The sequence below is a fragment of the Aedes albopictus genome, chromosome 1 (assembly GCF_035046485.1).
Source record: "Aedes albopictus strain Foshan chromosome 1, AalbF5, whole genome shotgun sequence".
Taxonomy (NCBI): domain Eukaryota; kingdom Metazoa; phylum Arthropoda; class Insecta; order Diptera; family Culicidae; genus Aedes; species Aedes albopictus.
Genome location: NC_085136.1, coordinates 170,983,636 through 170,991,621, shown reverse-complemented (window position 1 = coordinate 170,991,621; position 7,986 = coordinate 170,983,636).

Below are 7,986 nucleotides of genomic sequence, written 5' to 3'. Positions count from 1 at the left end.
AACGAAGCTAGTTCTGTTCGCTTGTGTTACTTTGCAACTTTTATGCAATTAAACACTTATTGAAAGACCCTCCTAGGATAAGCATGTGGTGGAATTATCCCCTGGGACAGTTTTATCATGGGGCTGGACGATTTTCTTTTGATGGGGCGTATTGCCCCGTTTGTTTTGAAAAGGCAAATTTTGGAACGTTTTCGAAAAACGTTTCAAAGTTTCCATAGCCACCTCTCCAAAAGCAAAGTTCGCATGCAACACTTCACTAACTTTAGGAACAACGATTTGCAGTGAACAATCGATGGAATAAGGCGCCAGTTTCAGATATGTTGCCATTTCTGCTTAGGGGGGGCATATTATACCTGTTTACCCTACTTATGGGAGCGTCACTGAGTCGGATGCCTCTTATATAAGTGCTACATCAACATTTCCTTCCCCTATCCCAAGTTACGGTAAAGATGGGCGTGGCCGGGAATAATGACATTTGTGCTTTTGGTATTCTTGCATAAGATTGGAGCGAAGTTAACTCCCCAGCTTTGTTCCGAAAAGCAATCCGAGCAAGATTAGCATGAATGAGTACATGAATGTTGTTAGTATCCAATCTACGAAGTATACCGTAACTACGCTAACGCTAACGCTAAAGCTAACGCTAACATATAGCTCAACATAAAAATAACCCTTTGAGATAAAGTTACCCCACCAGTTAGAAGCAGTTTATTGTTTGGAACGTATAGCAAATTGTATTTTTCTATGCGGGAAGTGAGTGAGCGCTTTTTAGCGTGAACCGAGCACTTTTGACCTTTGCGGAACGACTGCGGCGGTCGAAACTATAGAGTTTTGCATAGAAATTTAACCTCAATTTTCTCCCTGAGAGAGAAAAGAACGGCAACGAATGAGAATCAAAACAAACCACCGGAAAATGTCAAAATTCGCGTGGGAGAGAAAAGGAAAGGACGAAAGAGAATGAACCAAACGTTCATTCATGACGTCACCTTGCAGTATCCTATAGACGAGTGCACCGATGAACTGAATTCATCGCGGTCCGAGAATTTTGACACTAGAGCGGGTTCGCTTCCAATCAGAAGTGAAAGATTTCCAATCAGAATTGAACAATTCTGATTGGGAACGACCCCGCTGTAGTGTCAAAATTCTCGGACCGCGATGAATTCAGTTCATCGGTGCACTCGTCTATAGTGGTTTCTGCTTTTATTGGTGTTGCGTATACGTACACGCTGCATTACACGAACACCACCTGAGTTACTGGTTGAAAATAGTAAACAAAGATCAGCTGTTCCCAGCAAAATCAAATGGGCATATTTTCAACCAGTAGATTTGTATTAGTGTTCGTGACACCGCGCTGCGAAACCACTATAGATACAGTCCCGATTCGTTCGTTGGCGGCTCGTTAGATGGGTTGTCTCGATAGTTGAATGTTCACTGGTTGGGGCAAAACCCAACTAAAAAGCACTGTCAATGTCAAAATCGATGTCAAAACGAGTTTGACGTCTGACCGCCGTCGCATCCCGGATAAAAAATTACCATTCTTTACATGGTAAATATTATTAACAAATGACTGGTTTTATTGTTCACAATAAAACACATAGTAGATATATTGTTACTTTTTACAATAGAAATCAAGCCCATATAGTTCGTACAATAAGTGAACATTAGCTTTATTAGTGACTGATTGATTCGATTGTTTTTCAATAGTTCTATAATAATTTAAAGTTACTATCAGTAAAAATTAATTTAAGTTGTTTTTAAATAGTTGCAAAAGTGCCTGCAAAGTTCTTATGGACTTTTTATTAAAAAAGAGTTTATTTCTCAATTACACTTAAAAACAATTTGTAACAAATGAATAACAATAAGTATTATTGTTGCTTGGATCATGTTTGTATAATCAAATACAAAATCACTTGACACATTTTTTATAGTTTTCGTTTTAAATTTGAGTACAGTAGATGTTTCGGTTATCGAATGTTATTCGCTAAAACTGACAGACGTCAAGCCGTGTTGGCAGAGGAAGCTCTCAATGAATAACTGAGGAAGTACTTATAGAAAACTAGCTGAAAATCAGGTTTAGCCAAGTGAGGATGTTAAGACAAGAAAAAGATGAACAATGATTTTTCTAATGTTTTCCAATAAATTAAAGGAATCTAGTAAATAGTAAACTGCAATTGATAACAATACAAATACAATTAGTTTAATGGGGTCAATTGAACCGATGTTAAAATAAACATGCAATAATATTTGTTGTTATGTAAACAGATTCCGCCTTTGAAAAACCAAAGAATTCATATTTCTCGGTAACATTTTTCTCCAGCATTTACAGATACTAATGGCCACATGAATTGTGAACGATTTATGATATGAATCATACGACCTGAGGTCTGACTTGTGATATTTGGCAGTTATTTGAAAAGATTGAAGATAGATCTTATCAACAGCTGCCAAGCAATACATACCAGACATACATCAGAGTGTTTGATTCTTATCATAAAATGTGCATATCATTCTGGCGGACGTTAGTGCTCGTAAATGCTGGATATAAATGTTAGCGGGAAATATAAATTCTATGGATTTTCAAAAGCGAAAACTGCTTACAAATAACAACAAATATTATTGTATTTTTATTGTAACAACGATTCATTTGACGCCATTCAATTAATTGTATTTGTATTGTAAGAACAATGAAAAAACATTAAGATATATTGTTATCTTTTGAAAATTGCCCTAAAAATGTCTCATAAAAACACAATACATTCTATTGTTTTTCGCGAAAAAGTGTATGTAAATTTTCTCAAAATTTTATGGTTAAGATACATAACGACCACCATTTTTTATTGTAAAAGTGCCATTTACCATTCGCCGAATGGTATAGAACAATAGGGGTGATGGTGAGTGTGTTGTGTAAATTACAATATGTTTAATGGTGAATATTTTTCGAAAAAATGGTGTTGTAACAATAAAATTTATCGTATTTTTATGATACTTTTTATCAGGGATCGCAGCTCCTATATACAGAACGTTTGTGCAAGTATGTGAGTGTTTCGTGACGTATTTCTCGTCACTTGCGTGTGTCTACAGCATTTTGATCAGTTGTCAGTTGCCCCAACGAACGAACACGATTCGGTAATCGGGGCGCAGTCGTGACCCAACGAGCGAATCGCCACTGTAGTAGAGTAAACATAGATCCGCTAAGATGAATCCGTTGTATCCAAACGAACTGTCAAAATTTGTATCCAAACGAGCATGATGTCACGATTTGGACAATATCAATGGAACGCATGACGTCATATTCAATCGTCGCACTTTTGAAAATTACTATTACCCGTTGCAAGAAAATAGAGAGCGAAAAAGGTGCAAAATCGCTAATAGACCTCCGCTGGTATGTTTAATCGTTATGGTGTCTTCTACAATAAGTGCGCGAATTGGCCAAGGAATACTGCGCCGAAAACACCGAAATGACTTTTATTACAGGCGGAGATGTATGGGCGTTTGCGCGTACAAATTTTCGCGCAACGCATAATACTTACACGCTTGAAACATTTTAGTCAGCGCTGTCCGCGGATCTATGTTTACTCTACTATCTATAGTCGAAACCACCGCAACCAACCCCCTGAAGAAAGCGTTAGTTCTTGAAGCCGCCGCCTTTGGTGGGGCGCCACGGATTTGTTTACGAAATTTCAGTCAGCTGCTAAATCTGCTATGTGCGGAAGCGAACTTTGTCGTGCGAAGATAAATTCGTGATCGAAAAACGATCATTTCCACATATTGTTCAATGGGTTTAGTGTTCTTTGTTAAATTTACAAGACGCACAAGTATGAATATACATTTAGCTCATTTAAAACAACACTAAACTCTATTAAATTTGAATGTCGCACCTGCTCGAACAGAAAAAAATCACTGTGGTGTTTTCAGCCTTATGCAACCGCCGATTCAAATCAGCACCACGTCCAGCACCATATTTTTGGTTTCAATCCAGTTGTATGTGGATGACTGTCGTTTCATGGGGTTGATCGCAACCCCGTTGGATTTTTTTCTATTTTACCGCAATACGATAGACAAACTTACCATGCCGTATGTGACACACATGGTAAAATTGACTATGGAATAATATTTGAAAATACCATAAAATGTAAATAAAAAGCGACATGGTGAATTGTACCCTGCACATGGTAGTTTCAAAAATAAATCATGGTCTACCAAAATCAAGTGGTAAGTGTCTTAATTTTACCCTCGGTTTGGTCACCGTTGTGGAGATGCAATGCACCTAGCTCCGCATCAGCGCACCCCTCGGATTCTCTCCACAGCTGTCAACCCGACCCATGCGGTGGGTGTAGAATAGAAATTAATCCAACCGAACTTTTACCGCGTCAAGACGTGTTCACAAGCATTGTAACAGAAACCGTTAAATAAAGTTCCTTTTTGTATTTTTCGCTTTAGTAAAACCTTTGTGTCTCGCGTGTGATTTCCGCGTTACCGAATTTCCCCACGCACGCGAATTCCACTGCATCGCAACTCTGCTAAAGTCCGTCAGGTTATGGGCCCAGTGGCAGTGGCGAAAAAGTCGGTCCGCGAGTGTTGATTCTTCCCGTCCGGAAAGTGCCGATCGGAATCGGATCGGAAGGGATTCTGCCCCCCAGCGAGGGCGAAGAAAAGGAAGAAGAAACAGAACGAGAAAAGTGCGAGTGATTACTCCTCCAGGAGGAGGAAAGAAAGTGAAGCGAAAAAGAAGGGGAAGTGATTCCGGGCGAGCACCGCTCGAAGAGGGGAAAAGCAGCGTTCCGTTTTTCGGTGTTCCCTAGTGCATAGCCGAGCACACGGTGCTCGATGAAAAAGTGAAGAGTGGTGCCCCGAGAAAACTAACCTCAAAGAAGAGATTGTTTACATTTTCATCAGAACAGTGACTCGCGAGTGTACCTAGCCGAAATGTCTGATTCCCGGTTTGTCGTTCCGAAGCTTTCCGGAACAAACTGGCAGACATGGAAAATTCGACTTGAATCGTTGTTGTGCCGTGAGAATCTGTGGGGGGTTGTGTCCGAGAATTTGCCGGACGAAGACGACCGCGATGAAGATTGGGCGAACGACGATCGCAAAGCGAAGGCGACAATTGTGCTGCTCCTGGAGGACAGCCAGTTGCCTTTAGTAAAGAAGTGTGTACACGCTCGGGATGCTTTTGTCGCGCTCCGGAACTACCACGAGAAAACTTCGCGATCGGTACGCGTTTCGCTTCTCAAGAAACTGTGCGCGATTAACTTGAGTGAGGGCGGAAATCTAGAGCAGCATTTGCTCGAAGTGGACAATTTGTTCGACGGGTTGGAGGCCGCGGGGATGACCCTCGACAAAGACACAAAAGTGTGCATGCTCCTGCGGAGCCTCCCGCGATCGTTTGACAGTTTGGTGTCCGCTCTGGATAGTCGTCCGGATGACGAAATCACGCTGGAAATGGTGAAAGCGAAACTGGGTGATGAGTACGGTCGCCGTTTGGAACGCGATTCGGGCGCGAGTGGTGCTAAGCACGAAAAAGCGATGCGATCGGAAGCGAAGAAAGAAACGCGCAAGTGCCACTTCTGCAACATGCCCGGACATCTCCGGTGGAACTGCCGGAAGTACAAGGAGCAGCTGAAGAAAGAAGAGAGTGGGCCAAAAGGCCGAAAAGAAGAAGCCGGAAAAGCGAAAACGGCTAACAGTGAAGTGAAACACGTCGCGTTTACGGTCGATGGCGATTCCGGCTCGTGGCTGATTGATAGTGGGGCAAGTGCCCATATGACGAGTGACAGAGCGTTCTTCTCGGAACTGAACGAGTGCGCGGGCGGCTGGATAACGGACAGAAGACGCAAATACTCGGTGAAGGTCGCGGAGTGCTTTACGGGTACGACGACTGCGAGAACGTGGTCCGGATCGATATGAGCGACGTCAAATTCGTGCCGGGTCTCGCGACTAGCCTCGTGTCGGTCAGTAAACTAGCGCAGAAGAACATGAGTGTGTGTTTCGGCAAAGAAGACTGCAAGATCGTTGACACGACCGGCGACACGGTCGTCACCGGATTTCGCAGCGCAGGGCTGTACCACCTCCGAGTAGCTGGTGCAGCAATGAAGGCAACCGACAGCCAGCACCGAGAGAACTGCCAACACCAGTGGCATCGGCGGCTCGGTCATCGCGATTGGGCTGCCACCGAGCGGATGCTGAAGGAAGGTATGGTCAACGGAATCAAGGTAAGCGACTGTGGGTTGAAACTTATATGCGAAACATGTTTGGAGGGGAAGTCGGCAAGGGCGCCGTTTCCGGAGGTCGTCGAGCGGAAATCCAACCGCGTATTGGACATCGTGCACACGGATCTCTGCGGTCCCATGAAAAACGAGACTCCGAGTGGCAACCGCTACGTTATGCACGTTATCGACGACTACAGTCGCTTTACCGTGACGTACCTGCTCAAACACAAATCCGAGGCGGCCGCTAACCTGAAGGACTATGTGCGTTGGGTGGAGAACACGTTGGGCCGCAAACCCGCCGTGGTCCGCTCGGATGGAGGAGGAAAATTTGACAACAAGGAGCTGCGAAAGTTTTACCGTGAAGAAGGAATTAAGGCGCAGTTCACCACACCCTACTCTCCTCAACAGAACGGGGTGGCCGAGCGCAAGAACAGGACGATCACCGAGATGGCCACCTGTATGCTGATCGACGCCGGATTAGAGAAGCGCTACTGGGGAGAAGCAGTGCTGACAGCCACTTATCTCCAGAACCGGCTGCTGTCAAGATCGATTGGGAAGACGCCCTACGAAATGTGGTGGGGACGGAAACCAGAGCTGTCACACCTGCGTGTGTTTGGCAGTGAGGCGTGGGTACACGTTCCAGCAGCAAAGCGTATCAAACTGGACAGCAAAGCGCGAAAACTTGTGTTCGTCGGGTACTCCATGGAGCACAAGGGGTATCGGTTCCTAGATCCCGCAACAGACCTGATAACTGTCAGCCGAGACGCTCGGTTCTTGGAATTGGGCAACGGATCATCGTGCGTCGAGATTCCGGTGAATGTAAAGGACGGTTGCAGATCTCAGCGAAGGGATTCGAAGCAGAACGAGCGTGAATGCGTGGAGAAGGACGAGCCGTCGGAGGATCAAGATCCGCTGAAGGACGGGTCCGATTGCGAGGACCTCTACGAGGATGCGGAATCTGTAGGCGATGAGCAGGAAGCTGTTCGGCGGTCGACTCGCTCAACCCGCGGTGTGCAACCGCTGCGACTCGGAGATTATGTTCTGGAAAGCGTAGTTGAAAAGGCGTCCTGTGCTTTCGAGGAACCCAGCAACTACAGGGAAGCTATGGAGAATCCGCAGTGGCGCAGCGCCATGAAGGAAGAGCTCAGTGCCCACGAGCGTAACGGAACTTGGGAGCTGGTGACCCTGCCGAAAGGAAAGAAGGTTGTCGGATCCAAGTGGGTCTTCAGGCTGAAGTGCAACGAGAAAGGAGAACCGGTGAAGCATAAGGCCAGAGTAGTAGCTCAGGGCTATACTCAGCGTGAAGGAGTCGACTTCAGCGACGTCTATGCGCCAGTGTCTAGCCATGTATCACTGCGTGCGTTCCTCGCTGTTGCAGCCAACAGAAATTTCCACGTACACCATTTCGATGTAAAGGCCGCCTACCTTCACGGTTCGCTCGATGAGGAAATCTTTATGAGACAACCCCCTGGATTCGAGAAGAAAGACCAGATGCAGTTGGTGTGTAGATTGCGACGAAGCATCTATGGCCTCCGGCAATCAGCAAGGTGCTGGAACCGGCGGCTGAACGAAGTCCTTGAGAAGCTTGGGTTTAAGGCGTCAGCGGCAGATCCCTGCCTATATGTTGGAGAAGGAGACTGTGAAGCGTACCTGTTAGTCTACGTCGATGACTTGTTGCTTGCTTCGGCGTCGGAGAACGAAATTGCGAAGGTGTTCGAGAGCTTGAAGGTCGAATTCGATTTGACATCGTTGGGACCCGTATGCCACTTCCTTGGATTGG